Source organism: Panthera leo, chromosome B2 (assembly GCF_018350215.1).
Source record: "Panthera leo isolate Ple1 chromosome B2, P.leo_Ple1_pat1.1, whole genome shotgun sequence".
Lineage (NCBI taxonomy): Eukaryota > Metazoa > Chordata > Mammalia > Carnivora > Felidae > Panthera > Panthera leo.
Window position 1 is genome coordinate 104090536 of NC_056683.1, and position 13265 is coordinate 104103800.

The 13265-nt window shown below is 38.5% G+C and overlaps 1 long non-coding RNA gene across 2 annotated transcripts; it reads left to right on the top strand.

Annotated features, from left to right (window-relative positions):
- The first annotated feature begins 243 nt into the window (after nucleotides 1–243).
- On the top strand, nucleotides 244–11954 carry LOC122220305. Of its 2 annotated transcripts, XR_006202792.1 has the most exons (4): nucleotides 244–428; nucleotides 2259–2388; nucleotides 3535–3695; nucleotides 11763–11954. It is a non-coding gene; the product is annotated as an uncharacterized LOC122220305 (long non-coding RNA). The 2 variants fall into 2 exon arrangements; XR_006202791.1 differs by lacking the exon at nucleotides 11763–11954 and having other exon boundaries at nucleotides 3535–4891.
- Nucleotides 11955–13265: the final 1311 nt, after the last annotated feature.

Here is a 13265-nt window from a genome sequence, read left to right on the forward strand (position 1 = left end):
GAGTGAAGGAAAACTTAAATTTTGCATATTTTTGTTTAACATCTTAAATTCATATTAGAAAAATGATTATAATTCTTTTTTTTTATTTTTTTTAACGTTTATTTATTTTTGAGAGAGAGACACAGAGCGTGAACAGGGAAGGGGCAGAGAGAGAGGGAGACACAGAATCTGAAACAGGCTCCAGGCTCTGAGCTGTCAGCACAGAGCCCGACGCGGGGCTCGAAGTCACGGACCACGAGATCATGACCTGAGCAGAAGTCGGACGCTTAACCGACCGAGCAACCCAGGCGCCCCTGATTATAATTCTTTGTAATAGAAACTCCACTACAGAGCCCCCAGATTATGATCACTTTGAAATTGGGACTCAGAAGAGGATCCAGTGAAAAGGAAGCATGTGGGGAAACGGATTTAGAAACAAGCAGCAGCAGGTAGGAGACTGGAGGGAAGTAGTGCAGACCCAGTACAAGTAAGAATGAGGTGTTGATGCAAAAGACACTGACATTAAAGGGAAACACCTTGCCCTGAAGCTTCATAGTTTAGCTCACAAAGGTTTGCAAGAGAATTCATAAACAATTAAGATATTTTTGTACCCCTAGTCAGCCTACTCAAGGACAGACTGTCCAAATTGACTGCTGCCAACTAATCAGATATCCCACAAAAATTGTGCAAACAAGATTCACTCTTCTCAGACTACAATGATTTTTCTCTCCTTTTTTTTCCTCTTTTAATAAATCCTATTTTGCCTCTGTGGGGTGAAATCAATTAGTAAGCAATGTGCTATCATTAAGTGACTTTGTGACTTTGAGTCACTCTTTGACACTATTCTGCCTTGTTTCCTTTCTTAAAGAGTCTTTGTACTGTGGGAGGATTAATTCTCTAGGATTATAACCTGAGCCAAGAAGCAGAGAAGAGCAAATGCTGAATGAAAGTTCCTTTGCCATAGAAGAAAGAATTTGCTATTTGCAACAGAAAATTATAAAATTACCTGAGGCTACTACCTGTGAACTTTTTTCTCTTGTTGTATATACCAAATTTTTAGAAAGATTTTTACCTCCACTACTTGAAACGTCCCTGTCCATAGCTTTGATTGTTCTTGTCATTGCAATCATTTTCCACTAATAATAGCCTGCCCATTCTTGAAACTCCATTCAAGCCTATCTCGGGAAGATTGCATTAGGCATTTTAATGCATTTAATTTCATAAACAAGGACAGAGGAATCACAGAAAGTTAACTCACTCGTGGTAAGACATATATTAATTGGCAAATTGCCTCCTCCTATCTCCTACGCATAACCTTCCCTTATCATTCTGACAGTCCTATAGCTCTGTGACCTTTGCCACCCAATTTAGTACTTACCTTCTGTCTTTGACTCTCTTGGTTGCTTTATGCAGATCAGTCTCCTCATCCCAGCTGGACAAGGATGGCTGTATAGTGGCTTCATCCTTGGCATCTACAGTGACTATTTCATTGAACATTTTAATGAAATGTGATGATTTGATTTATTTTTTTTATTTTTATTTTTTTTTTATTTAATTTTTTTTTTAACGTTTTTTTTATTTTTGAGACAGAGAGAGACAGAGCATGAACGGGGGAGGAGCAGAGAGAGAGGGAGACACAGAATCGGAAGCAGGCTCCAGGCTCTGAGCCATCAGCCCAGAGCCCGACGCGGGGCTCGAACTCACGGAGCGTGAGATCGTGACCTGAGCTGAAGTCGGATGCTTAACCGACTGAGCCACCCAGGCGCCCCTGTGATGATTTGATTTAAATGTAAATTTTAAAAGGTTTTACCAAAGTGAATAATATGACTCTGCTAGCATTTCATTTTGAGTTGAGTAGATATATGTATTATAAATAGGAATCATTTGATTTGCATATTAGAATATAGGATTTTTTGGTACACAACAGAGACTGTCCTAATGGCAATTGGCAATAAACCTCACTACAGAAAAAAAGATATATCAGTAACATGATTGTATGAAAAAGCATTTGCAGAAAATGTCGTGAAAAACTAGAAGGTACATTTGCCACAGGACACGGACTTTAACAAAAGTTCAAAAATAAACTAATATAGTCAAACAGGAATGACTTTACTAAAGTCTATAGTAAACACTGGAAAACTTAGGAAACATCCACTGTTATTGCTCTTGAACAGCAAGTTTTTTTCTTTTTTCAGAGCGACATGGTTTCTGGTTCTATATTCATTTTGGCCTACATTTATTTAGTGTCTTCTAAATGTGCTATCTCTTTTAATCCTCAGAACAACCCTGTGAGGTAATAATATTATGACCTCCATTTTACATTACCTCAGAAGGAACTCAAGCAAAGAGAAACTGAGTTGCTTATCCAAGGTCATACAGCAGCAATATAGAGCCACAAGCTGAAACCAGGTAATCTGACTCAAGAACTGTGCACTCATTCATTATATCGTCCTGCAGTTCTACACAATGTATAAAATGCAAAGGTACTTTCTTAGAAATAAGACCATATGACCATCTCAATTTAATGTTAAATCTTATCTTCCTATTCCCCTCTGCCCATCCAGAAAAATACTAACAATTGTTGGGGAAGCACCCAGTTACTAAAAGGAGAAACAGGGGGGCCCCTGGGTGGCTCAGTCGGTTAAGCATCCGACTTCGGCTCAGGTCATGATCTCGCGGTCCGTGAGTTCGAGCCCCACATCAGGCTCTGTGCTGACAGCTCAGAGCCTGTTGCAGATTCTGTGTCTCCCTCTCTCTCTGACCCTCCCCCGTTCATGCTGTCTCTCCCTGTCTCAAAAATAAATAAACGTTAAAAAAAATTATAAAAAAAAATTAAAAATAAAAATAAAAGGAGAAACAGGAATTCACGATTCAGTGCCCTACGTCAGCAGTTCTCCATCCATCAAATGTAACATTCCCTTTGTTCATTTGTTTTTTTTATTGGTATTGTGTAGACCTAGTCTTACTAGAGGAGGGCAAAAGATATGGGCTGGAGTTCCAGCTCTGCCTTAACGAGCAATGGAAATTTGGGCAAGTGGTTTGACTTTTTAAAATCTCATTTCCACATTTCGAAAATGGGAAGAATAAGGGGCACCTGGCTGGCTCAGCCAGAGGAGCACGTAACTCTTGGTCTCGGGGTAGTGAGCTCAAGCCTCACGTTGGTTGTAGAGCCTACTTTAAAAAAAAATGGGAATAATAAGATCACCCAACCCATCTTTATTCACTTCTCAGAGTAGTGGGTCAACACTCTACATAGGTGAACCTTCCTTATAAGTTGCTTTCTTTCCTCCACCCTCACCCCCATCTCCATGTGTTTTTTCCTTCTTGTCTTTAAAACTTATTTCATGGAAAAATTAAAAATAAAAAAATAATTATTTCATGGACCATTACAGCCAAAAGATACTTGATTTTCAAACAATTTCCCCTAAATGACCCTTAATGTATGGAAGGAGTTATGGCTCTCTGACTGAATGGGTCACCTCTCCTGGGCTCCAAAGCCCAGAGTTGAGTTGAGCAGCAACAGAGGCATTCTATGGAAATGTTTCTCTTCCTCAGACAGGACGAAGGCATCTTTAGCAGACAGACTCCATGTGTCCAGAGCCAGGTAGACTTGCCAATTCCAACAGAAAGCCGTCCTACTTTTTGGGAAAACAATGGCTGAAGAACAACTAACTTCACATTCAAAGAAGATGCCGAGCTAATTGAATTTCTTGCAGGTAAGAGTCAAGGTTGCATTAGGCATTTTAATACATTTAACTTCATAAACAAGGACACAGGAATCACAGAAAGTTAACTCACTCGTGGTAAGACATATATTAATTGGCAAATTACCTCTGGCTTTGGCACCATCTCAGTGTGGAGATTAATGTGGTGGCCATGAAGATGCACCTTACAGCCCTCCAAATACAGGAAGAATAACGTCCAAGGGCCTGAATGCTGTACCCTGAAATCTGTAGCCTGCTTTGCTTGCATTCAGGCCATACCTCCTGTGAGCTGCTCCAGCCAAGACTGAGTGTGGCTAGAATACATAAGGTAAAACCATTCCTAAAAACTGCGGGACTCAGCTGACCACTGACCTGGGCTGACTCAAGGACTCCTCAATGGCCTCGTGAATCTTCCCTGGATGGCACAGGAGTCTAGGCCACTTCACCCAACTTTCTCTTGCTCTTCTTTTCATTCAGTCAGACTTGCTTCCTGGTCAAAAGTTTCTTCCATCTTTTTTCTGGGCCCCTCCCCATTTCACTCACAGTCATTTCCCCTAGTAATATCTTTGCACATTTAATCCCAGCTTGACCTCTGCTCTTCAGAGGACCCAGATTAACACGTTTAACAGATCATTTAAACGTCTTAGTTTCAATTTTTGTATTTTGCAAATTGGGAGTTGGGGGACAGAGAAGAGCTAAAAGGAGAAAAACTTATTCAGTGTCTACCATGTGCTTTATGTTATTTTACATAATTATCACATCAACTTTCATATGACAGGTGGTACTGCTGTTTTACAGAAAAGGAAGGGGAAGATGAGAGAAATTATATCACTAGTTTAAGATTACTGCAGAGTCTAGATTTGTGCTGAAGCCTATTCTGACTTCAAGGTGTATCTTCTCTACCACTTTCTCTCCTTTTCTAACTGCTTAATTGTGAAGATCAAAAAAGATAACAGATGTGAAAGCACTTTGAAAATGTAAAGATGTGTTACTTCAAAGCCAGAGATGATTATTTCTGTTGCTTGCGGTCAAGACCACTATGTCATATGCAAGCCTGGTGCAAAGTACAAATGTGGGGCTCCTTGTTCAAAATTTATTGAGACTTTGAAGATGGCACAGCAGAGCATTACACCAGGTATGGGACCCATGAACCCAGCCATGGGAACAGCAGAATTATTGAGACAGGGGCAATCAAATTGAGCTTGTAGGAAACTTTCTAGAAGAATAGAAAACATTCTGGGGTGCCTGGGTGGCTCAGTTGGTTGAGCATCCAACTTTGGCTCAGCTCATGATCTCATGGTTCATGAGTTTGAGCCCCGCATCAGGCTCTATGCTGACAGCTCAGAGCCTGGAGCCTGCTTCGGATTCTGTGTCTCCCTCTTTGCCCCTCCACCACTCACACCCTGTCTCTATCTCTCAAAAGTGAATAAACTTTAAAAAAAATTAGAAGAAAAACATTCCTTATAATGAATATTTTATAACTCCTTTTTTCTTTCTTGAAATTCACAAATAGTGTACCATCATTTAAATTTATTTTTTTAGTTTAAGTCATCTCTACACCCAACGTGGGACTCAAACTCATGACCCCCTAGATCAACAGTCAGTCACATACTCTTCTGACTGGGCCAGCCAGGAACCCCAATTTTTTTAAAATTAATATAACATCTTGGTTGTAATATCAAGGAAAAACAAAAGGGAAATAATTCTTAAAGTATCTATTTTAATTTATAAATGGTTGGGCATGCCTGTACTAAATGACATGATGAAGTAGTTAGGTGGCTATCCCTATAGAATCACTAGTTCCTTATATATTTTGGAGATTAACCTTTTCAGATATATAGTTTGCAAATATTTTCTCCCATTCTATAGGTTGCCTTTTCACTCTGTTGATTGTGGATAAAATAAAAATTATAAGCATTAGAAAGCTTTGTGTCAGAGTTTAACTGGCAATTGTTTTCATTCTTAGTGTTAGATAACGATGTATCTTACAAGCAGTGTTTAAGAGTAGATGAAATAAGTTGCTTTCAAAAAATGCAGTGTTTAACACAGTGCAGGGAGGTGAGGGGTGTGCCTGGCTGCCTCAGCTGGTAGAATATGCAACTCTTGATCTCAGGGTCTTGAGTTCAAGCCCCATGTTGGGGGTAGAGTTTACTTAAAAAATAATAATAAATAAATAAAAATAAAACAGTGCAAAATGTCTTCATATGTAAAATGGTGCTAGGCTCTAGGCTTAAATAATAATTAATATATTTTTCATCTATATGTTTAACACTGGATAATTACTTTATGTGGGGCACTGTTCTCCACACTGCAGGATCTAGCATCCCTATTGTCCCTAATGAATACCAATCTCACTTGCATCCATTGTAATAATCAAAATAGCTGGCAAATTTCCCAGACACCATAGGGGGAAGTACACATATACATTGATAATCAGTTTTTTAAATGCCTGTGAATATGACATGGTATTCTCATTCCTGGTCACTAGAGGGAGAAAGTAGTCTTTAAAATGATAATCTGGGGGCGCCTGGGTGGCTCAGTCTGTTAAGCGTCCGACTTCAGCTCAGGTCACGATCGATCTCACGGTCCGGTGAGTTCGAGCCCCGCGTCGGGCTCTGGGCTGATGGCTCAGAGCCTGGAGCCTGCTTCAGATTCTGTGTCTCCCTCTCTCTCTGCCCCTCCCCAGTTCGTGCTCTGTCTCTCTCTGTCCCAAAAATAAATTAAAAAAAACGTTAAAAAAAAAAAATTTTAAATGATAATCTGACTAGTTTGTCAGCCTTTTAGGTTAAAGTTAAAACTGCTCTGGAAAAAAAAAAAATTAAACTGCTCTGAAGAGAATATTTATGATAATTTTATATACCATACATTCATAAAACAACTGTGGCATGAATTTTCAACGTATGTTTTATGCTGTGTATACTATTAGAATTGAATCATAATCTTTATTATACTTAAGCTGTCACTGTTACAAAATTAAAATTTTCTCAGACAAGCTCATTTAGTTATGATGCCTCCCATGATAATATTTAGCCAAAAAACAAGATTATATAGTGTTGCTTTCCTCAATCATTAGAGAAATCAGAGACAAAGTCTGTGACCTGAATGACCTCACACCTTTGTATGCTGAGTGTGATAGGTAATTTTATGTGTCAATTTGACTGGGCCAGGGGGTGCCCAGACTAAGTATTATTTCTGAATGTGTCTGTGAGGGTGTTTGTGGAATTAGCATTCGAATTGGTGGACTCAAGAAAGTAGATTGCCCTTCCCAATATGGGTGGGCATCATCCAGTCCGTTGAGGGCCTAGATAGAACAAAAAGGTAGAGAAAAGGAGGAATTTGCCTCTTTTGCTTCCTCCCTGAGTACTTGAGCTAGGACATGAGTCTTCTATTGCCTTTGACTGGTCTTTACACCATCAGCTCACTTGGTTCTTAGGCCTTAGGACTCAGACTGGAATTATACTACATCACTCAGCTTTCCTGGGTTTCCAGCTTGCATGTGGCAGATTGTGACACTGCTCAGTAGACCTCCCTAATCACATGAGCCATTTCCTCATATAAATCTCTTCCTATTGACCCTATTTCTGTAGAGAACTGGGAAACTATATTTCTGTAGTATACTGGGTAAAGAGCATACATTGGAATCAGACAGTTCTGGCTTCATGTCTCAGTTGTGCCACATACAGGCAGTTCAGTTTGAGCAGGTCACTTGACTTCTCTGAGCCATAAGCTCCTCAAATATGGAATGAATATAATAAAACTTAAGTTACAGAACTGTTAGGAAGATGAAATATTTGCAAAATGTTCATCCCAATGGCTTTCAGTAAATAAAAGCTGACTTGATACTTTTTATTATTTTTATGCTAAGATTTACCTACATGAAATAGACTATAGTGCAGACAACATAAAATCAATGTCAAATTCTGTTATAAAACTGTAAGTGTATAGAAGTTCAAAGATGAAATACATCCATAAATAATGGAGCAGTAAGTGAAAGAAAGGAGAGTTGAATTGGACCATGTAGGATACAATTTGGATAACATGAAAAAGATATAAAACACTGGGACATAGTAATAATACTTGACCACTGTGTTCCAGTTACTTTTTTTAAAAGATTTTATTTTTGAGTAATCTGTACACCCACTGTGGGGCTCGAACTCACAACCCTGAGATCAAGAATCACATGCTCTTCTGACTCAGCCAGCCAGGTGCCTTTGTTCCAGTTACTTCTAAATGATTTTAGATATATGGTATTTCCAGTTCATAGGAAAAAAATGTTTTGCTGGCACTAAAATAAAATGCTTCACCACATTTTTTTTCACATAATATTATTTTAAAGACTTTATAAAATAATTTTTAAAAATTAGTTACATGAAATCTATGCTTTTAATAGGTAATTGGAGAGGATTCATCAAAATTGACCTCAGAGTAAACTTGAAGAAGTTTGACCATTACTTAAAATGATTGATTACAACAGCACCTAGACTACCATGTACTAGACTCCTCTCAACACAACTCCTTATTGTGCTAAGAGAAGTTAGAGCTTGGTTAAGAGGATAACAATTAAGTATGAAGTGCTGTTATAAGTAATCACCCAATTGACTCAAACCTCAATAAATACACATTCTTTGCATTTCATAGTGATAATGACAGTTCTGTCTACATCTCAGCAAATTCCAGAAAGATATTAAAACATTTGAACTACTTTGGCTAACTCTGTTCTTCTGAAGGAAAGTAAAACCAAGCAGTTTAATTCAGACAGTAAGTATCAAGAATTGTATTTTTAAATACAGGAAACAGTTATAATCTGATGGAGCTTAGAAAACCTGTATTATTTAACATATACAAAGATAAATGAACAGATATATAAAGGTAAATAAATGCATCCCTTTTGAAAGCCATTCATGAATAGATTGGGAATATTAAAGCTAACCTATTTATACTTAATTAGGATTTAAATGTCTTTATGCTAAAATTACAGGTTGCTGCAATATGGTGAGATGTGCCCTAGCTTGAAATAAGGAACCCTAACTGAATACAACCTGTGTTACTTATATCTAAATTAATACACTTCAATTTGCTAAGCTTCTATTTCCCTATCATATGGGGATAGTGATACAAAAACTGTAGGATTACACATGTAAAATGAGAGCATACATGGAAATTCCTGATAGTTCTAACAATCTGCTGAGAAGACTTTGAAGACAGAGGTGTGTACTTGGAGCAGAATTAGATACCTGAGGCTCAAATTGTGACTCCGTGGGGTAGAGAACTCAAATGTCATTAAGAATATAGGTAAATATTGGGGTGCCTGGGTGGCTCAGTCGGTTAAGTGTCCGACTTCGGCTCAGGTCATGATCTCGCAGTCCGTGAGTTCGAGCCCCGCGTCGGGCTCTGTGCTGACAGCTCAGAGCCCGGAGCCTATTTCGGATTCTGTGTCTCCCTCTCTCTCTGACCCTCCCCCGTTCATGCTCTGTCTCTCTCTGTCTCAAAAATAAATAAACGTTAAAAAAAAATTAAAAAAAAAAAAGAATATAGGTAAATATCTTGTTTTGTTTTTAAACTTTTTTAATATTTGTTTATTTTTTGAAAGCGAGAGAGAGTGTGTGAGAGGGAGAGGGCAGAGAGAGAAGGAGAGACAGAATTTGAAGCAGGCTTCAGGCTCTGAATTGGCAGCACAGAGTCCAACACGGGGCTCAAACTCAAACCGCGAGACCATGACCTGAGCCAGAGTCAGTCGTGGAACCAACTGAACCACCCAGGCGCCCCTTGTTTTGTTTTTATAATGAGAACTGAATTCAGGAAACTAAGAGATAAAGCAAGAACAGCAATGGGGTTTAGGGCAATGATTCCCAAACATTAGTATGCATCAGAATTAACCTGGATTGCTAGTTAAACTACAGTTGCTAGACTCTACTTCCAGAGTTTGAGTCTATAGAGAAGGAGTGGGGTTCTTGTATTTGCATTTCTAACAAGATTCAGGTGAGTCTCACGCTGCTTTTCTGGGGGCCACCCTTCACAATCTGCTGTGTTAGGGTAATAGAGACTGGTAAGTTGAAGCTGGAGTCAGAGAGAAGGGTCCAAGTAAAGAAGGTCAGAGAATCATCTTGTAGACATCTAAATTTGCAGAAATGAAAAGGGAAAAACGGAGATTATTATTGAATAAGTATATGAGTACTACTTACAGGTCAATATGAGCAGATTCAACTTCTTCAGTGACTAGAGGATGACAGCCTCTTAGTTTGTATGTTAAGGAAATCTCTAGAGAGATCAACTTTTGCCCAGAATTGAAGGTGTAAAGTAACCAAAAAAAAAAAAAAAGTAATCCTAAAATTGGGATTAGAAATGAAATTATACAGCAATAAGAACTTGCAAACAAGGTCATACAAGTAGAGTCAACAACTTGTATTTAAGCACTGAAGAAAAGTAAAAATAGCAGAAATGGGCAAATAGAATTCCATTTTTTGAATTGATGACAATAATTTTAAGTCTGTTATTTAATGAGGTTATAACTTACACTAAAATGCATGGATCTTGATTGTACAACTTGACAAGTTTTGACAAATAGATACATCTGTGTTATCATCAGCCGAATCCAGCATTACTATCACCCAACAGTTGGCTCATGTTTCTTTCTCATTACTAACCCTGAGGGAACCACTCTTTGGATTTCTATCACCATAGATAAGTTTTCCATGCTATCCAACTTCACATATATGGAATTACATAGTATGCACTCTCTTGTCTGACATCTTTCATTGACCAATGATTCTGAAATTGTTGCATGATCAGTAGTTTGTTCCTTCTTGTTGCTGAGTCATGTTCCATTGTATGAATACACCATAATTTATTCATTCACTTGTGATGGACATTGGTTTGTGTCTAGTTTTGAGCTGTTATAAAACTGCTATGAAGGGGCGCCTGGGTGGCGCAGTCGGTTAAGCGTCTGACTTCAGCCAGGTCACGATCTCGCGGTCCGTGAGTTCGAGCCCCGCGTCAGGCTCTGGGCTGATGGCTCGGAGCCTGGAGCCTGTTTCCGATTCTGTGTCTCCCTCTCTCTCTGCCCCTCCCCCGTTCATGCTCTGTCTCTCTCTGTCCCAAAAATAAATAAAAAACGTTGGAAAAAAAAAAAAAAAACTGCTATGAACATTCTTGTGCTGTATGTAAATTATACTTTAATAAAGAAAACAATGACAAATTCCAAAAACAAAAGAAAAACTACTTTTAGGTAACATCTTTGGTGACTTAAATGAGCAAAGAGAGAGGGCTAAGGCAAAAACAACAGTGAGGGGGTAAAGATTAAATATCTGTCACTCAGTGTTAGCCACTATTAATGTGGTCAAGAAAATGCAAATGGATTCAAGCTGGATACGTATGCTGACTAGAAAGCAAATGGAGAACACACTCATTTCCCAATACTAAACTGCCATGAATTCTAGAATCAGAGATTGAATCTTAAAGACATGAAGACTTGGAAATGAAGTTACTGTCACACATTCAAAGGCTTACATGTATGGAATCATGCATCCAGTTGCCGTGGCTGATTCTGCAATGCAAACCTTTACTCTATTAGTGGACCTCAAGAAATGTGTGCTGAAATCAAGCCCTGAAAAAGAAGGCTCATATTTCTAGAATTTTGTAGAGGAGTTCATGAATCTCAAAATAAGTTTTAAGTTTCTAGGTTAAGTGGTTATTTTGGGGCAGCGTCCTAATTGGGTCTATCCAGAGCTGTAGGAAGTAACCCAACATCACTGGTAACTCTTCACAATAATATGTGCTTCCTACTTGCCTCCTATAGTCTCCAATTATAAAACAATCTTTAAATATGAGTATTATTATTACCTTGATGGAAATTGATCATCAATTTTACTTTTATTTGTGTACTTTTGTAATATATTTTTTCTATTTTTGACAACTGATGAAAATAAGCTGTACAACATTTTAAATATTTCTCCAACTTTTTGATTTGAAAAGTTTCAAACCCACAGTTGAAACAGTAATATCAAAATAGTAATACTGCCATTAAAAAAAAAAAGAGTGAAAGTAAAAAGATTACTAAGAAGTTGTTTCCTTTTTTGACAGGGGAATTTGAAAGACAAAGTGTATCAGTTATTAGGACTGCATCTGGGAGGAATGGCACACTTTCTCATCCCTAAGCATGGAGGGGGCTAATTAATTACCTGATTTCTGAAGAGGTACCAAGTGTGCTTGCTGATGCCCTAGGAGAAAGTTAAAATGTATGTGTGGTGGGCGGTGGGGGGGGGGGGGGGGGGGGGGGGAGGGGGAGAAGGGAGTAGGTAGATCCATAGTTTGTACAAAGATCCTAAAGATACTGCGTCACTCTGAAAGGAAGCTTTCTGGGAGAACTTCAACAGTGACCTGGCTACAGACCAGATTTGTAAATGACATGAAATTAGGGGGTAAAATTACTCATTAGAAATAATTAATGATCCTCCAAATGCAAATAGGTTAAAAGAATTAGACTAATTTAATAGAATAAAAATTAATATAGATACATGTAAACTGTTGGAAACAAACTTCAATAAAGCGTAACATGAATGGGGTGCCTGGGTGGCTCAGTCAGTTAGGCGTCCGAATTCAGCTCAGGTCATGTTCTCGTGGTTCATGGGTTTGGTGCGTCAGGCTCTGTGCTGATAGCATGGAGCTTGGGATTCTTGTTCTTTCCTCTTTCTCTGCCCTTCCCCTGCTTGCGCTTTCTCTCATTCTCAAAATAAATAAACTTAAAAAAAAATAAAATAAAAAATAAAGTGTAACATGAAAAAACCTAATTCAGCAGCACAGGAATGCTTTAAAATTTAAGGGTTTGGTAAATTTTAATCTTATTAGGAGTGAAAGGGTAATATTGCTGCCCCAAAAGCTAATGTTCTCTTAAGATCCATTCAAAGAAATATACTATGCAGAATATAAGCAGTAATAATCCTATTCAGGGCACCTGGGTGGCTCAGTCGGTTGAGCATCTGACTCTTGATTTCCACTCAGGTCATGATCTCATGGTCATGAGATCAAGCCCTGCATCAGGCTCCTCACGGAGCATGGATCCTGCTTGAGATTCTTTCTCTCTCTGTCCCTTTCCCCTGCTCATGTGCTCTCTTAAAAAAAAAAAAAAAAAAAAAAATCCCATTCTGTTCTTTCTATTCTGTTATTTGGATGTTACATTGTTCAGTTTGGAGCACCTGACTTTAGGAAAAATATAAGCATAATGAATCTTGTTTATTTGCATTCACAATGGATAAGGAACATTGAAGGAATATATATATATAGCCAGGTTGGTGGGGGAGGGGAGGGTGTTGAGGGGAGGGATAGGATGATGACCTTCAAGTACTTAATTCATTTGTGGAATCAGGCTAATTACATCCTGCAAGACTCCAGGGGTCAAAATATGGAGCAGAGGTGCTGAGACCCTACTATATGCCCAGTCCTTTATAATACCTGAATGTTATAAGGCAATATATTTCTGAATAAATTTAACAAAACTGGGAAGGGAGTGGGTATTCCCTCCCTTGAGTCCAAGGAAAGGTTATCCATGATTCTCAAATATGTCTGTACCTTAGTGTCTAATTTAAC